Source organism: Somniosus microcephalus, unplaced genomic scaffold (assembly GCF_052327205.1).
Source record: "Somniosus microcephalus isolate GS21.2 unplaced genomic scaffold, FLI_Smic_1.0 scaffold39, whole genome shotgun sequence".
NCBI lineage: Eukaryota > Metazoa > Chordata > Chondrichthyes > Squaliformes > Somniosidae > Somniosus > Somniosus microcephalus.
The window spans coordinates 431,107-449,533 of NW_028225226.1; the positions used below are offsets into that span (position 1 = coordinate 431,107).

The 18,427-nt window shown below is 53.3% G+C and overlaps 1 non-coding gene across 1 annotated transcript; it reads right to left on the reverse strand.

Annotated features, from left to right (window-relative positions):
* Window positions 1–17,836: 17,836 nt before the first annotated feature.
* Window positions 17,837–17,910, reverse strand: trnai-aau (transfer RNA isoleucine (anticodon AAU)). Its single transcript has one exon. It is a non-coding gene; the product is annotated as a tRNA-Ile (tRNA).
* Window positions 17,911–18,427: the final 517 nt, after the last annotated feature.

Here is an 18,427-nt window from a genome sequence, read left to right on the forward strand (position 1 = left end):
CTTACCAATCCTGGTACCATGTTATGTTCATTAATAACTATTTATTTTTATTAGGAACATCTAGCTTTTGTTAGACACTTTATTGAGCACATGTGGACTAGGTACAGTATCTGTAAAGGCATCCATCTTGACTGCTACCTTGTGGGTTGCCTGGTGCATTGTGGGTAGCCCACTCTTATATACATACAGCACCACATAGTGTACCATTCCAGAATGCCAGGTTACTGATCATTACAACACACTGTCTGATCTCACTGGGCCCATCCTCCCCGGGTTACACACTGTCTGATCTCACTGGGCCCATCCTCCCCGGGTTACACACTGCCTGATCTCACTGGGCCCATCCTCCCCAGGTTACACACGGTCTGATCTCACTGGGCCCATCCTCCCCGGGTTACACACTGTCTGATCTCACTGGGCCCATTCTTCCTGGATTACACGCTGTCTGATCACACTGGGCCCATCCTCCCCGGGTTACACACTGTCTGATCTCACTGGGCCCATCCTCCCTGGGTTATACACTGTCTGATCTCACTGGGCCCATCCTCCCCGGGTTACACACGGTCTGATCTCACTGGGCCCATCCTCCCCGGGTTACACACTGTCTGATCTCACTGGGCCCATCCTCCCCAGGTTACACACGGTCTGATCTCACTGGGCCCATCCTCCCCGGGTTACACACTGTCTGATCTCACTGGGCCCATTCTTCCTGGATTACACGCTGTCTGATCTCACTGGGCCCATCCTCCCCGGGTTACAGACTGTCTGATCTCACTGGGCCCATCCTCCCCGGGTTACAAACTGTCTGATCTCACTGGGCCCATCCTCCCCGGGTTACAGACTGTCTGATCTCACTGGGCCCATTCTCCCCGGGTTACACACTGTCTGATCTCACTGGGCCCATCCTCCCCGGGTTACACACTGTCTGATCTCACTGGACCCATCCGCCCTGGGTTACACACTGTCTGATCTCACTGGGCCCATCCTCCCAATGTTACATACTGTCTGATATCACTGGGCCCATCCTTCCTGGGTTACACACTGTCTGATCTCACTGGGCCCATCCTCCCCGGGTTACACACTGTCTGATCTCACTGGGCCCATTCTTCCCGGATTACACGCTGTCTGATCACACTGGGCCGATCCTCCCTGGGTTATACACTGTCTGATCTCACTGGGCCCATCCTCCCCGGGTTACAAACTGTCTGATCTCACTGGGCCCATCCTCCCCGGGTTACAGGCTGTCTGATCTCACTGGGCCCATTCTCCCCGGGTTACACACTGTCTGATCTCACTGGGCCCATCCTCCCCGGGTTACACACGGTCTGATCTCACTGGGCCCATCCTCCCCGGGTTACACACTGTCTGATCTCACTGGGCCCATCCTCCTCGGGTTACACACTGTCTTATCTCACTGGGCCCATTCTTCCTGGATTACACGCTGTCTGATCACACTGGGCCCAACCTCCCCGGGTTACACACTGTCTGATCTCACTGGGCCCATCCTCCCCTGGTTACACACTGTCTGATCTCACTGGGCCCATCCTCCCCGGGTTAAAACTGTCTGATCTCACTGGGCCCATCCTCCCGGGGTTACACACTGTCTGATCTCACTGGGCCCATCCTCCCCGGGTTACACACGGTCTGATCTCACTGGGCCCATCCTCCCCGGGTTACACACTGTCTGATCTCACTGGGCCCATCCTCCCCGGGTTACACACGGTCTGATCTCACTGGGCCCATCCTCCCCGGGTTACACACTGTCTGATCTCACTGGGCCCATCCTCCTCGGGTTACACACTGTCTTATCTCACTGGGCACATTCTTCCTGGATTACACGCTGTCTGATCACACTGGGCCCAACCTCCCCGGGTTACACACTGTCTGATCTCACTGGGCCCATCCTCCCCTGGTTACACACTGTCTGATCTCACTGGGCCCATCCTCCCCGGGTTACAAACTGTCTGATCACACTGGGCCCAACCTCCCCGGGTTACACACTGTCTGATCTCACTGGGCCCATCCTCCCCGGGTTACACACGGTCTGATCTCACTGGGCCCATCCTCCCCGGGTTACACACTGTCTGATCTCACTGGGCCCATCCTCCTCGGGTTACACACTGTCTTATCTCACTGGGCCCATTCTTCCTGGATTACACGCTGTCTGATCACACTGGGCCCAACCTCCCCGGGTTACACACTGTCTGATCTCACTGGGCCCAACCTCCCCTGGTTACACACTGTCTGATCTCACTGGGCCCATCCTCCCCGGGTTACAAACTGTCTGATCACACTGGGCCCAACCTCCCCTGGTTACACACTGTCTAATCTCACTGGGCCCATCCTCCCCGGGTTACAAACTGTCTGATCACACTGGGCCCAACCTTCCCGGGTTACACACTGTCTGATCTCACTGGGCCCATCCTCCCCTGGTTAAACACTGTCTGATCTCACTGGGCCCATCCTCCCCGGGTTACAGACTGTCTGATCTCACTGGGCCCATCCTCCCCGGGTTACAAACTGTCTGATCTCACTGGGCCCATCCTCCCGGGGTCACAGACTGTCTGATCTCACTGGGCCCATTCTCCCCGGGTTACACACTGTCTGATCTCACTGGGCCCATCCTCCCAATGTTACATACTGTCTGATCTCACTGGGCCCATCCTTCCTGGGTTACACACTGTCTGATCTCACTGGGCCCATCCTCCCCGGGTTACACACTGTCTGATCTCACTGGGCCTATTCTTCCCGGATTACACACTGTCTGATCACACTGGGCCGATCCTCCCTGGGTTATACACTGTCTGATCTCACTGGGCCCATCCTCCCCGGGTTACACACTGTCTGATCTCACTGGACCCATCCGCCCCGGGTTACACACTGTCTGATCTCACTGGGCCCATCCTCACCGGGTTACACACTGTCTGATCTCACTGGGCCCATCCTCACCGGGTCACACACTGTCTGATCTCACTGGGCCCATCCTCCCCAGCTAACACACTGTCTGATCTCACTGGGCCCATTCTCCCCGGGTTACACACTGTCTGATCTCACTGAGCCCATCCTCCCCGTGTTACACATTGTCTGATCACACTGGGCCCATTCTCCATGGATTACACACTGTCTGATCCCACTGGGCCTATCCTCCCCGGGTTACACACTCTCTGATCTCACTGGGCCCATCCTCCCCAGGTTACACACTATCTAATCTCACTGGGCCCATCCTCCCAATGTTACACTCTGTCTGATCTCACTGGGCCCATCCTCCCTGGGTTACACACTGTCTGATCTCACTGGGGCCATCCTCCCCGGGTTACACACTGTCTGATCTCACTGGGCCCATCCTCCCAATGTTACACACTGTCTGATCTCACTGGGGCCGTCCTCCCTGGGTTACACACTGTCTGATCTCACTGTGCCTATCCTCCCCGGGTTATACACTGCCTGAGCTCACTGGGCCCCTCCTCCCCGGCTTACACACTGTCTGATCTCACTGGGTCCATCCTCCCCGGGTTACACACTGTCTGATCTCACTGGGCCCATATTCCCCGGATTACAAAGTGTCTGATCTCACTGGGTCCATGCTCCCCAGGTTACACACTGCCTGATCTCACTGGGCCCATCCTCCCCGGGTTACACAATGTCTGATCTCACTGGGCCCATCCTCCCTGCGTTACACACTGTCTGATCTCACTGGGCCCATATTCCCCGGATTACAAAGTGTCTGATCTCACTGGGTCCATGCTCCCCGGGTTATACACTGTCTGATCTCATTGGGCCCATCCTTCCTGGATTCACACTGTCTGCTCTCACTGGACTCATCCTCCCTGGGTTACACACTGTCTGATCCCTCTGGGCTCAACCTCCCAATGTTACACACTGTCTGATCTCACTGGGCCCATTCTCTCCAGGTTACACACTGTCTGCTCTCACTGGGCCCATCCTCCCCAGGTCACACACTGTCTGATCTCACTGGGCCATCCTCCCCAGCTAACACACTGTCTGATCTCACTGGGCCCATCCTCCCCAGGTTACACACTGCCTGATCTCACTGGGCCCATCCTCCCAGGGTTACACACTGTCTGATCTCACTGGGCACATTCTCCCCAGGTTACGCACTGTCTGATCTCACTGGGCCCATCCTCCCCGGCTTACACACTGTCTGATCTCACTGGGCACATTCTCCCCGGGTTGCACACTGTCTGATTTCACTGGGACCATCCTCCCCGGGTTACACGCTCTCTGATCTCACTGGGCCCATCCTCCCCGGGTTACACACTGTCTGATCTAACTGGGCCCATCCTCCCAATGTTACACCTGTCTGATCTCACTGGGCCCATCCTCCCTGGGTTACACACTGTCGGATCACATTGGGCCCATCCTCCCCGGGTTACACACTGTCTGATCTCACTGGGCCCACCCTCCCCTGGTTACACACTGCCTGATCTCACTGGGGCCATCCTCCCCGGGTTACACACTGTCTGATCACACTGGGCCAATATTCCCCCGATTACACTGTCTGATCTAACTGGGCCCATCCTCACTGGGTTACAAACTGTCTGATCTGACTGGGCCCATGCTCGCCAGGTTACACACTGTCTGATCTCACGTTGCCCATCCTCCCCGAGTTACACACTGTCTGATCTCACTGGGCCCATCCTCCCCGGGTTACACACTGTCTGAACTCACATTGCCCATCATCCCTGGGTTACACACTGTCTGATCTCACTGGGCCCATCCTCCCAATGTTACACACTGTCTGATCTCACTGGGCCCATCCTCCCAATGTTACACACTGTCTGATCTCACTGGGCCAATTCTCCCCAGGTTACACACTGTCTGATCTCACTGGGCTCATCCTCCACGGGTTACACACTGTCTGATCTCACTGGGCCCATCCTCCCCGGGTTACACACTGTCTGATCACACTGGGCTCATCCTCCACGGGTTACACACTGTCTGATCTCACTGGGCTCATCCTCCACGGGTTACACACTGTCTGATCTCACTGGGCCCATCCTCCACGGGTTACACACTGTCTGATCTCACTGGGCCCATCCTCCCCGGGTTACACGCTGCCTGATTACACTGGGCCCTACCTCCCCGGATTAAACACTGTCTGTTCACACTGGGCCCATCCTCCCAATGTTACACGCTGTTTGATCTCACTGGGCCCATCCTTCCCGGGTTACACACTGGCTGATCACACTGGACCCATCCTCCCCGGGTTACACACTGTCTGATCTCGCTGCGCCCATCCTCCCCGGTTTCCACACTGTCTGATCTCACTGGGCCAATCCTCCCCGGGTTATACACTGTCTGATCACACTGGGCCCATCCTCCCCGGGTTACACACTGTCTGATCACACTGGACCCATCCACCCCGGGTTACACACTGTCTGATCACGCTGGGCCCATCCACCCCGGTTTCCACACTGTCTGATCACACTGGGCCCATCCTCCCCGGGTTACACAATGTCTGATCTCACTGGGCCCATCCTCCCTGGGTTACACACTGTCTGATCTCACTGGGCCCATCCTCCCCAGGTTACACACTGCCTGATCTCACTGGGGCCATCCTCCCCGGGGTACACAATGTCTGATCTCACTGGGCCCATCCTCCCCGGGTTACACACTGTCTGATCTCACTGGGCCCATCCTTCCTGGATACACACTGTCTGATCTCACTGGACTCATCCTCCTGAGTTACACACTGTCTGATCTCACGTTGCCCATCCTCCCTGGGTTACACACTGTGTGATCTCTCTGGGCCCAACCTCCCAATGTTACACACTGTCGGATTTCACTGGGCCAATTCTCTTCGGGTTACACACTGTCTGCTCTCACTGGGCCCATCCTCCCCGGGTCACACACTGTCTGATCTCACTGGGCCCATCCTCCCTAGCTAACACACTGTCAGGTCTCACCAGGCCCATCCTCCCCAGCTAACACAGTGTCTGATCTCAATGGGCCCATCCTCCCCGTGTTACACACTGTCTGATCTCACTGGGCCCATTCTCCCCGGGTTACACACTGTCTGACCTCACTGGACCCATCCTCCCCGGGTTACACAATGTCTGATCTCACTGGGCCCATCCTCCCCGGGTTACACACTGTCTGATCTCACTGGGCCCATCCTCCCCGGGTTACACACTGTCTGATCTCACTGGGCCCATCCTCCCCGGGTTGCACACTATCTGATCTCATGTTGCCCATCCTCCCCGGGTTACACACTGTCTGATCTCACTGGGCCCATCCTCCTAATGTTATACACTGTCTGATCTCACTGGGCCAATTCTCCCCAGGTTACACACTGTCTGATCTCACTGGGCCCATCCTCTACGGGTTACACACTGTCTGATCTCACTGGGCCCATCCTCCCCGGGTTACACACTGCCTGATCTCACCGGGCCCATCTTCCCCAGGTTACATACTGCCTGATCACACTGCTCCCTACAGCCCCGTGTTACACACTCTCTGTTCACACTGGGCCCGTCCTCCCCGGGTTACACACAGCCTGATCACACTGGGCCCTACCTCCCCGGGTTACACTCTGTCTGATCTCACTGGGCCCATCTTCCCCGGGTTACACACTGTCTGATCACACTGGACCCATCCTCCCTGGGTTACACACTGTCTGATCTCTCTGGGCCGAACCTCCCAATGTTACACACTGTCTGATCTCACTGGGCCCATTCTCTCCAGGTTACACACTGTCTGCTCTCACTGGGCCCATCCTCCCCAGGTCACACACTGTCTGATCTCACTGGGCCATCCTCCCCAGCTAACACACTGTCTGATCTCACTGGGCCCATCCTCCCCAGGTTACACACTGCCTGATCTCACTGGGCCCATCCTCCCAGGGTTAAACACTGTCTAATCGCACTGGGCACATTCTCCCCAGGTTACGCACTGTCTGATCTCACTGGGCACATTCTCCCCGGGTTACACACTGTCTGATCTCACTGGGACCACCCTCCCCGGGTTACATGCTCTCTGATCTCACTGGGCCCATCCTCCCCGGGTTACACACTGTCTGATCTCACTGGGCCCATCCTCCCCGGATTACACACTCTCTGATCTCACTGGGCCCATCCTCCCCGGTTTACACACTGTCTGATCTCACTGGGCCCATCCTCCCAATGTTATACCTGTCTGATCTCACTGGGCCCATCCTCCCTGTGTTACACACTGTCGGATCACACTGGGCCCATCCTCCCCGGGTAACACACTGTCTGATCTCACTGGGCCCATCCTCCCCTGGTTACACACTGCCTGATCTCACTGGGGCCATCCTCCCCGGGTTACACACTGTCTGATCACTCTGGGCCAATATTCCCCCGATTACACTGTCTGATTTAACTGGGCCCATCCGCACTGGGTTAAAAACTGTCTGATCTGACTGGGCCCATGCTCGCCGGGTTACACACTGTCTGATCTCACTGGGCCCATGCTTCCTGGATACACACTGTCTGATCTCACTGGACCCATCCTGCCATGTTACACACTGTCTGATCTCACGTTGCCCATCCTCCCCGGGTTACACACTGTCTGATCTCACTGGGCCCATCCTCCCCGGGTTACACACTGTCTGAACTCACATTGCCCATCCTCCCTGGGTTGCACACTGTCTGATCTCACTGGGCCCATCCTCCCAATGTTACACACTGTCTGATCTCACTGGGCCAATTCTCCCCAGGTTACACACTGTCTGATCTCACTGGGCCCATCCTCCCCGGGTTACACACTGTCTGATCTCACTGGGCCCATCCTCCCCGGGTTGCTCACTGTCTGATCTCACTGGGCTCATCCTCCACGGGTTACACACTGTCTGATCTCACTGGGCCCATCCTCCCCGGGTTACACACTGTCTGATCTCACCGGGCCCATCTTCCCCAGGTTACACACTGCCTGATCACACTGGTCCCTACATCCCCGGGTTACACGCTGCCTGATTACACTGGGCCCTACCTCCCCGGATTAAACACTGTCTGTTCACACTGGGCCTATTCTCCCCGGGTTACACTCTGCCTGATCTCACTGGGCCCATCCTCCCAATGTTACACGCTGTTTGATCTCACTGGGCCCATCCTCCCCGGGTTACACACTGGCTGATCACACTGGACCCATCCTCCCCGGGTTACACACTGTCTGATCTCGCTGCGCCGATCCTCCCCGGTTTCCACACTGTCTGATCTCACTGGGCCCATCCTCCTCGGGTTACACACAGTCTGAGATCACTGGACCCATCCTCCCCGGATTACACACTGTCTGATCACACTGGGCCCATCCTCCCCGGGTTACACACTGTCTGATCACACTGGACCCATCCACCCCGGGTTACACACTGTCTGGTCTCACTGGGCCCATCCTCCCCGGTTTCCACACTGTCTGATCACACTGGGCCCATCCTCCCCGGGTTACACAATGTCTGATCTCACTGGGCCCATCCTCCCTGGGTTACACACTGTCTGATCTCACTGGGCCCATCCTCCCCAGGTTACACACTGCCTGATCTCACTGGGGCCATCCTCCCCGGGTTACACAATGTCTGATCTCACTGGGACCATCCTCCCCGGGTTACACACTGTCTGATCTCACTGGGCCCATCCTTCCTGGATACACACTGTCTGATCTCACTGGACTCATCCTCCTGAGTTACACACTGTCTGATCTCACGTTGCCCATCCTCCCTGGGTTACACACTGTGTGATCTCTCTGGGCCCAACCTCCCAATGTTACACACTGTCTGCTCTCACTGGGCCCATCCTCCCCGGGTCACACACTGCCTGATCTCACTGGGCCCATCCTCCCCAGTTAACACACTGTCTGATCTCACTGGGCCCATCCTCCCCAGCTAACACAGTGTCTAATCTCAATGGGCCCATCCTCCCCGGGTTACACACTGTCTGATCTCACTGGGCCCATTCTCCCCGGGTTACACACTGTCTGACCTCACTGGACCCATCCTCCCCGGGTTACACACTGTCTGATCTCACTGTGCCCATCCTCCCCGGGTTACACACTGTCTGATCTCACTGGGCCCATCCTACCCGGGTTGCACACTGTATTGATTTCTTTGTGGGTTCAATCATGAGACATTTATGAAAGAGAATGTCTTTTAATCTAAAGTCTGTTCAACTCTTTATACAGCATTTACAGGAGACATCAAGCTAGTGATACATCTAGAACGAAACTGAAACTAAACTCAACTGCCTTGCTTGTCTCGGTCACATGTCCTCTGCTGGTCAGGCAGAAGCAATCAATACATGCAATTATGCTGGTAAGGCATGATAATCAAACAGGCAAATAACATCACTATTTGCTGATATCATTACATCTCCCTTTCTTAAAACAAAAGTATTTTACTTTTAACTAACAACATGTTTTCTTTGTATTAATCTGCATTTTAACTGTAACACTTAATGAACTTACATTGTCATTATCATGATCAAGGTTTTTTAACCTTGCTTTGTGTGTTCACATGAAATATGTCAATATACTAGAACTTGAAGAAAGAATAAGATAACATTACTTTCTTCTCTAACAATAGTCCTTAAATTTGCTCAATGAGTCTCTCAGGAGGCTTCACGTGTCTTGAGGATTTTCTGATTGATTGTCCTTGAATCTGAGTTGTTGCCTCAGATGATTGGTTCTCAGCTGTGTGATCAGGTTGTTCAACAGTACCAGTCTCTTGACCTGCTGTGGCTGGTCCCATGAGAGGATCTCGACGATTTCTTCTCAGAACAGCACCCTCATCTGTCTGAATGGTGTATGATCTTGGTTGAACTTCACTCAGGACAGTTCCCTTCTGAGTCCATGTGTTTGTTTTGTCTTTCAACCTTACTTGGTCACCAGTGTGGAGTTCAGGTAGGTTTCGTGTGCCTCTGTCATAGTAGTACTTTTGCTTTTCTTTCTGTTGTTCTTTGAACTTCCTCACTTTCTCCCCCTCTTTTGTTTTCAGGAGGTTCTCCGGGATGGGTAGGTTTGACCTTAGCCGACGTCCCATCAGGAGTTGGGCTGGTGACTTACCACACTCGAGCGATGTTGTGCGGTATACAAGCATGCTTTGGTAGAAGTTAGTTCCACTGTCTTTTGCCTTGTACATCAGTCTTTTCACTGTGTTTGCGGGCTCTCCTGGGTCAACAGCTCTGGACAACGTGTCTGCTGTATACATCAGCTTACCCGGTGTGTACGCAACATTCAGTTCATCATAGACTGTCTCTCCTTCGCTTTCCACAATGAGGACTCTCTTTACCAGGTGCAGTCTCGCACAGGCTTTTAAACCTAGTATGGCTTGCACATCCTTTGGCACCACGATTAATGCTAGCGTGTGCTCTCTGTCCTTGTGTGTTACTTTGACAATGCATTTTCCTTTCACTGGTATATCAGTACCTGTGTATCCTGTCACTTTCACTTTGATTCCATGTATCTTTGGTCTGGGTCTAATTTTCTTAAAATCAGTCTCTGATATCACATTAACTTGTGCTCCAGTATCCAATTTAAATGGAATGTGTATGTCATTCACTTTTAGTGTCAACATCCAGTCTCTTTTTTCTTCTTTGTTTTCAGACACAACATCTACATTGAACTCCTCTATCTCGCTTTCATCTACTGTATGGACCTTGCTTTGTTGCACTTGGTTCTTACAGCAACGGGCATAATGGTTGTTTTTGTTGCAACTATTGCATGTTTTACCATATGCTGGACACGTTCTTGGTGCATGCTGTGTACCGCATCGACTACATGACTTTCGATTGTCCCTTTCATTTTCGTTTGCTGGCCACGCCTCTTTTTTCACATTGGCGCTCGTTTTGTTAAACGGTTTGTATCCATTCTTTCTCACTGCATCCACGTTGCAGCTATTGTCACTGAAAAGCTCCTTTGCCTGCAACTTCACAGTCTCTGTAGCCCTACACAGTGCTATGGCTTTTCCCAGGTCTAGATCTTGCTCTCTTAGCAGTCTTTCCCTTAGACCATTATCCGGAATACCACACACCAGTCTGTCTTTTATCAGCGAGTCTGTCAGTCCCCCAAATTCACACGATTTGCTTCTGTTTCTCAGTTCAGTCACATACTGATCAATAGGCTCGCCCGTTTTCTGTACACATGTGAAAAATCTGTGCCTCTCAAACATCACGTTATGTTTAGGTATGCAGTAGGCCTCAAACTGTTCCATTATTTTCTCTAGCTTCATTTTGTCTCCATCAGCAGCGAATGTGAAGTTATTATACACCTCCAGCGCTTCATCACCCACGACATGTAAGAACAGTGACAATTTCCTTTTATTACTTTTCTCATCAGCTCCGATTGCTGATAAATACAACCCCACACGTTGTTTGAACCTTCTCCAATTTTCAGCCACATTACCTGTCAACTGAAGCTTCGCCGGTGGGAGTAAACCTTCCATTTTTCACTTCGTTAGCTATTCTCTAATGGTAAGTAATGATGTTCTCTTTTGGCTTGCTAATCTGTGGAGAGCTGATTTAACTTCAGATGTTTCCTCTTCATCTCTTTCAATCACTTCTGACACCATGTATTGATTTCTTTGTGGGTTCAATGACGAGACATTTATGAAAGAGAATGTATTTTAATCTAAAGTCTGTTCAACTCTTTATACAGCATTTACAGGAGACATCAAGCTAGTGATGCATCTAGAACGAAACTGAAACTAAACTCAACTGCCGTGCTTGTCTCGGTCACATGCCCTCTGCTGGTCAGGCATAAGCAATCAATACATGCAATTATGCTGGTAAGGCATGATAATCAAACAGGCAAATAACATCACTATTTGCTGATATCATTACACACACTGCCTGATCTCATTGGGCCCATCCTCCCCGGGTTACACACTGTCTAATCTCTCTGGGCCCATCCTCCCCGGGTTACACACTGTCTGATCTCACTGGGCCCATCCTCCCCGGATTATTCACTGTCTGATCACACTGGGCCCATCCTCCCTGGGATACACACTGTCTGATCTCACTGGGCCCATCCTCCCCGGGTAACACACTGTCTGATCTCACTGGGCCCATCCTTCCCAGGTTACACACTGTCTGATCTCACTGGGGCCATACTCCCCGGGTTACACACTGTCTGATTTCATTGGGCACATCCTCCCGGGCTTACACACTGTCTGATCACACTGGGGCCATACACCCTGGGTTACACACTGTCCGATCTCACTGGGCCCTTCCTCCCCGGGTTACACACTGTCTGATCTCGCTGGGGCCATCCTCCTCGGGTTATACACGATCTGATCTCACTGGGCCCATCCTCTCTGGGTTACACCCTGTCTGATCTCACTGGGCCCATCCTCCCCGGGTTACACACTGTCTGATCTCACTGGGCCCATCCTCCCAATGTTACACACTGTCTGATCTCACGGGGCCCATCCTCCCCGGGTTACACATTGTCTGATCTCACTGGGCCGATCCTCCCCGGGTTACACACTGTCTGATCTCACTGGGCCCATCCTCCCCGGGTTACACCCTGTCTGATCTCACTGGGCCCATCCTCCCCGGGTTACACACTGTCTGATCTCACTGGGCCCATCCTCCCAATGTTACACACTGTCTGATCTCACGGGGCCCATCCTCCCCGGATTACACACTGTCTGATCTCACTGGGGCCATCCTCCCCGGGTTACAAACTGTCTGATCTCACTGGGCCCATATTCCCCGGAATACAAAGTGTCTGATCTCACTGGGGCCATCTTCCCCGGGTTACACACTGTCTGATCTCACTGGGCCCATCTTCCCCGGGTTACACACTGTCTGATCTTACTGGGCCCATCCTCCCAATGTTACACACTGTCTGATCTCACTGGGCCCATCCTCCCTGGGTTACACACTGTCGGATCACACTGGGCCCATCCTCCCCGGGTTACACACTGTCTGATCTCACTGGGCCCTTCCTCCCCGGGTTCCACACTGCCTGATCTCACTGGGGCCATCCTCTCCTGGTTACACACTGCCTGATCTCACTGGGGCCATCATCCCCGGGTTACACACTGCCTGATCTCACTGGGCCCGCCCTCCCCGGGTTACACATTGCCTGATCTCAGGGGCCCATCCTTCCCGGGTTATACACTGCCTGATCTCACTGGGCCCATCCTCCCCGGGTTACACACTGCCTGATCTCACTGGGCCCACCCTCCCCGGGTTACATATTGTCTGATCTCACTGGGGCCATCCTCCCCGGGTTACACACTGTCTGATCTCACTGGGCCCATCCTCCCTGTGTTACACACTGTCTGATCTCACTGGGCCCATCCTCCCCGGGTTACACACTGTCTGATCTCACTGGGCCCATCCTCCCCGGGTTACACACTGTCTGATCTCACTGGGCCCATCCTCCCCAGGTTAAACACTGTCTGATCTCACTGTGCCCATTCCCCCCGGCATAAACTGTGTCTGATCTCACTGGGCCCATCCTCCCCGGGTTACACACTGTCTGAACTCACTGGACCCATCCTCCCCGGGTTACATACTGTCTGATCTCACTGGGCCCATCCTCCACGGATTACACATGGTCTGTTCCCACTGGGCCCATCCTCCCCGGGTTACACACTGTCTGATCTCACTGGGCCCATCCCTCCCCGGGTTACACACTGTCTCATTTCACTGGGCCCATCCTCCCCGGGTTAGACACCGTCTGATCTCACTGCGCCCATCCTCCCAGGTCACACACTGTCTGTACTCACTGGACCCATCCTCCCCGGGTTACACAGTCTGATCTCACTGGGCCCATCCTCCCCGGGTTACACACTGTCTGATTTCGCTGGGCCCATCCTCCCCAGGTTACACACAGTCTGACCTCACTGGACCCATCCTCCCGGGGTTACACACGATCTGATCTCACTGGGCCCATCTTCCGCGGGTTACACACTGTCTGATCTCACTGGGCCCATCCTCCCCGGATTATACACTGTCTGATCACACTGGGCCCATCCTCCCCGGGTTACACACAGTCTGATCTCACTGGCCCATCCTCCCCGGTTACACACTGTCTGATCTCACTGGGACCATCCTCCCGGGGTTACGCACTGTCTGATCTCACTGGACCCATCCTCCCCGGGTTACAGACTGTATGATCTCACTGGGCCCATCCTCCCCGGGTTACGCACTGTCTGATCTCACTGGACCCATCCTCCCCGGGTTACAGACTGTATGATCTCACTGGGCCCATCCTCCCCGGGTTACACACTGTCTGATCTCACTGGACCCATCCTCCCAGGGTTACACAGTCTGATCTCACTGGGCCCATCCTCCCCGGGTTACACACTGTCTGATCTCACTGGGCCCACCATCCCTGGGTTACACACTGTCTGATCTCACTGCGCCCTTCCTCCCCAGGTTACACACTGTCTGATCTCACTGGGCCCATCCTCCCTGGGTTACACTCTGTCTGATCACACTGGGTCCATCCACCCCGGGTAAATTACTGTCTGATCTCACTGTTATTTTCATTCTAACTCACTCCTCTCTCCAAACCCTCAATTACGGGGCTGTGTATTAAATTTGGAGATTTTCCTCACAGTAGTATTCCAGACGCCTGAGAGTTCCCCATTTTCGCTGCTCTGGGCGGAAATGTGCCATTTTCTGTCCAAAGTGCCAATGAACCCACCGCGCCCTCCACCCCCGGACCACTCCCTGTATTGTGAGCCCGTTCAGTTCATTTCCCGTGACCTGATGAACCCACCGCGCCCTCCACCCCCGGACCAGTCCCTGTCTTGTGAGCCCGTTCAGTTCATTCCCCGTGACCTGATGAACCCACCGCGCCCTCCACCCCCGGACCAGTCCCTGTCTTGTGAGCCCGTTCAGTTCATTCCCCGTGACCTGATGAACCCACTGCGCCCTCCACCCCTGGACCAGTCCCTGTATTGTGAGCCCGTTCAGTTCATTCCCCGTGACCTGATGAACCCACCGCACCCTCCACCCCCGGACCAGTCCCTGTCTTGTGAGCCCGTTCAGTTCATTCCCCAGGACCTGATGAACCCACCGCGCCCTCCACCCCCGAACCAGCCCCTGTATTGTGAGCCGGTTTAGCTCATTCCCCGGGACCTGATGAACCCACCGCACCCTCCACCCCGGACCGGACCCTGTATTTTGAGCTGGTTTAGCTCATTTCCCGGGACCTGATGAACCCACCGCGCCCTCCACCCCCGGACCAGCCCCTGTATTGTGAGCTGGTTCAGCTCATTTCCCGGGACCTGATGAACCCACCGCGCCCTCCACCCCCGGACCAGCCCCTGTATTGTGAGCTGGTTCAGCTTATTCCCCGGGTTCGGATTAATCCACCTAACCCTCCACCCCCGGACCAGCCCCTGTATTGTGAGCCAGTTCAGCACATTTCCCGGGAGCTGATGCTGACAGGAATCTCCCCTCCGTTTCTCTGCGGAGTTACAAACCAGAGCTGTGACACTGTGAAGCCCCTCCCTCCCTCGGTCTGATCTAAACTCGGGCTGAGCAGTCGCGCTTGCGGGCCCTGTGCTGAATGGAGCAGAGTTCCCTCAGTCACAGAGCGTGGCCCCTGTAACCCGGGCAAAGATCCTGTTTCTGACCCTCAGTCATAGAGGGTGGCGCCTGTAACCCGGGCAATGTTCCTGTTTCTGACCCTCTGTTACAGAGCGCTGTCCCTGTAACCCGTGCAATGGTCCAGTTTCTGACCCACAGTCACAGAGCGCAGTCCCTGTAACCTGGGCAATGATCCTGTATCTGACCATCAGTCACAGAGAACGTTCCCTGTAACCCGGGCAATGATCCTGTTTCTGACCCTAAGTCACAGAGCTGGCCCTGTAACCCGGGCCCGTACGGGGATCGAACCCGCGATCTTGAGCGTTATTAGCACCACGCTCTCACCAGCTGAGCTATCCGGCCACAATGCTCCCGTTGGCCAGGCTCGAACCCAGGCTGGAGAGATTGTCTTTCAGGCTCACATTGGGTGACCGAGTTACTGCACAAACATTGAACACACCACATCGCTTAAACATTGTTAACTGTTCGTACATACAACTGGGCAGTGTGTAAATCCAAAGTAACAGAAAGATAGCTCTATGGTCTAACAAACCTCATCCTAAAATGTATTATCGCACCACAGCCACTCCCTCAAACACTGTCCCGGTATAAGAGCAGACGGCGGGACCCCGACTGGATTCGAACCTGCAGCGGTCGGTTGGAGCCGGATCCAGCATGTGCGATGTGGTTTCACTCCCATTCTTTTGGGAAACGCGGCATCAGGAGCGTAAAATCTCTCCTGATTCGCTCCTCTTGTAGTGAAGGAGACAGAAAGTAACTAAAACCTACCGAAACCCGGGACCTTTAGATCTTCAGTCTAACGCTCTCCCAACTGAGCTTTTTCGGCTTCACATCAAATGCAGTATTCTGTCGTTCTTTTGGAGCATTTTCTAACCCCGGGTGGAATTGCCCCTCTCGCTCATTCCTCACTTCGGGCAATGTGACCCGGCCAGATCTCGGAGCTCAGGTTGTGTTAATGTAAAGCTGGAGTGTTGATAAAGATACAAAGCTGACACAGCACGGGGGACCTCACCGTGTTGGACACAGCGTGAAATGCAATGAAATGTTCAAATAAAGTTACAGAGCACAACACATGTGTAAAATTCCCTGTTCTTTTCTCCACACTGATGGGATTTGAAGGGAGAGACGGGCCGAAGTCTCACTGAGCCGCACTGATCACGAGCCAAATCAAGTTCAATCTTCAGCTGCAGGTAGGGTGCTGAGCCCCACACAGAAGTGAAAATGCCCGCGGTTCTTAGTTCCTCACACAGTGGGCTACTGAGCAATACAGGAAGGGCTAATGATCATCTTAATGCTCAAGTTATCACGGGCCATGGACTCTCTGATTCCAGGCTTGCACACGTTGGTAAGTATCAAAATTTGCATTTTTCACACTGGCAATGAATTAATTGATAAGCTAAGTTTGTTAGGGAGATGCAGTGGGCAAGAAGATACACGGAAGACTGATGAAAACCGTGACTGCCCTGACACTGTGAGCTGTAGTTAAATGTTGTCAAGATTTAAAGTCAACCAGTCTAAATTTGACAGAAATCAATTTCTGCTGACTTTGAAACAGCACGCATTTTACCGAAACCAAAGATGTGTATTTTGTATGAAGCGTGATGTTGAGCACCGTTGTGGAAAGTTGAATCAGGAGCAAGCATTGCTCTATAAGAGTGTCTTGTATGGTAGCAATTCAAACAGCCCCAAAACACGCTGTTTCCTGATCAGGAATCGAACCCGGGCCATGGCGGCGAGAGCGCCGAATTCTAACCACTATACCACCAGGGAAGCTGTAGCAAACCGCCTGCCAGCAAGCACATCAATGCAGTTTTTCCTGCCTGCTCCTTTGCAATTCAGGTCCTTTTGCGCCAGGCAAACTGTTCGGACTAAATTATATTTTTTACATGAGAACACAACAGACGTGTTCGCGAAAGCATGGCACCAAGTGCGGGTAGGCATCCACTTGAAATCGATTTCCTCCTGTGTTTTTCTCTGGATGTTATCTCTCTCGGTGCTGGGCGAACAATTCATTGATGCATTTGTCCTGAACTGAAGCCTTTTGCCCATCTCGCGGCATCAGAGCCGCTCTGTCTGTCTATTACCTGCCTGTGACCCTTATCGGGAACAGGCCGCCTGTTCAACATTCAACAGCAAACCCAGAAAGACAAATAAACAGAAAGACGTGTCTCTGAGCCCCGGTGGCAAAGGATGTTAATCCAAATATATCTCCCGTGAGAGTCTGTGTGCATTGGCTTCCTTATAAAGTTTGTATTGGAAATGTGCGGGAAAAGTGTAAAATTATGAAAACATCCTGCTGGCCCATACGGGGATCGAACCCGCGACCTTGGCGTTATTAGCGCCACACTCTCACCAACTGAGCTAACCAGCCACAACACCCCTGTTGGCGAGGCTCAAACCCAGGCTGGGAGATTGTCTTTCAGGCTCACACTGGGTGACCGAGTTACTGCACAAACATTGAACACACCACATCGCTTAAACATTGTTAACTGTTCGTATATACAACTGGGCAGAGTGTAAATCCAAAGTAACAGAAAGACAGCTCTATGGTCTAACAAACCTCATTCTAAAATTTATTATCGCACCACAGCCCCTCCCACAAACACTGTCCCGGTATAAAAGCAGACGGCGGGACCCCGACTGGATTCGAACCTGCAGCGGATGGTTGGAGCCGGATCCAGCATGTCCGATGTGGTTTTACTCCCATTCGTTTGGGAAACGCGGCATCAGGAATGTAAAATTTCTCCTGATTCGCTCCTCTTGCAGTGAAGGAGACAGAAAGCAACTAAAACCTGCCGAAACCCGGGATCGAACCAGGGACCTTTAGACGCTCTCCCAAATGAGCTATTTCGGCTTCACATCAAATGCAGTATTCTGTCGTTCTTTTG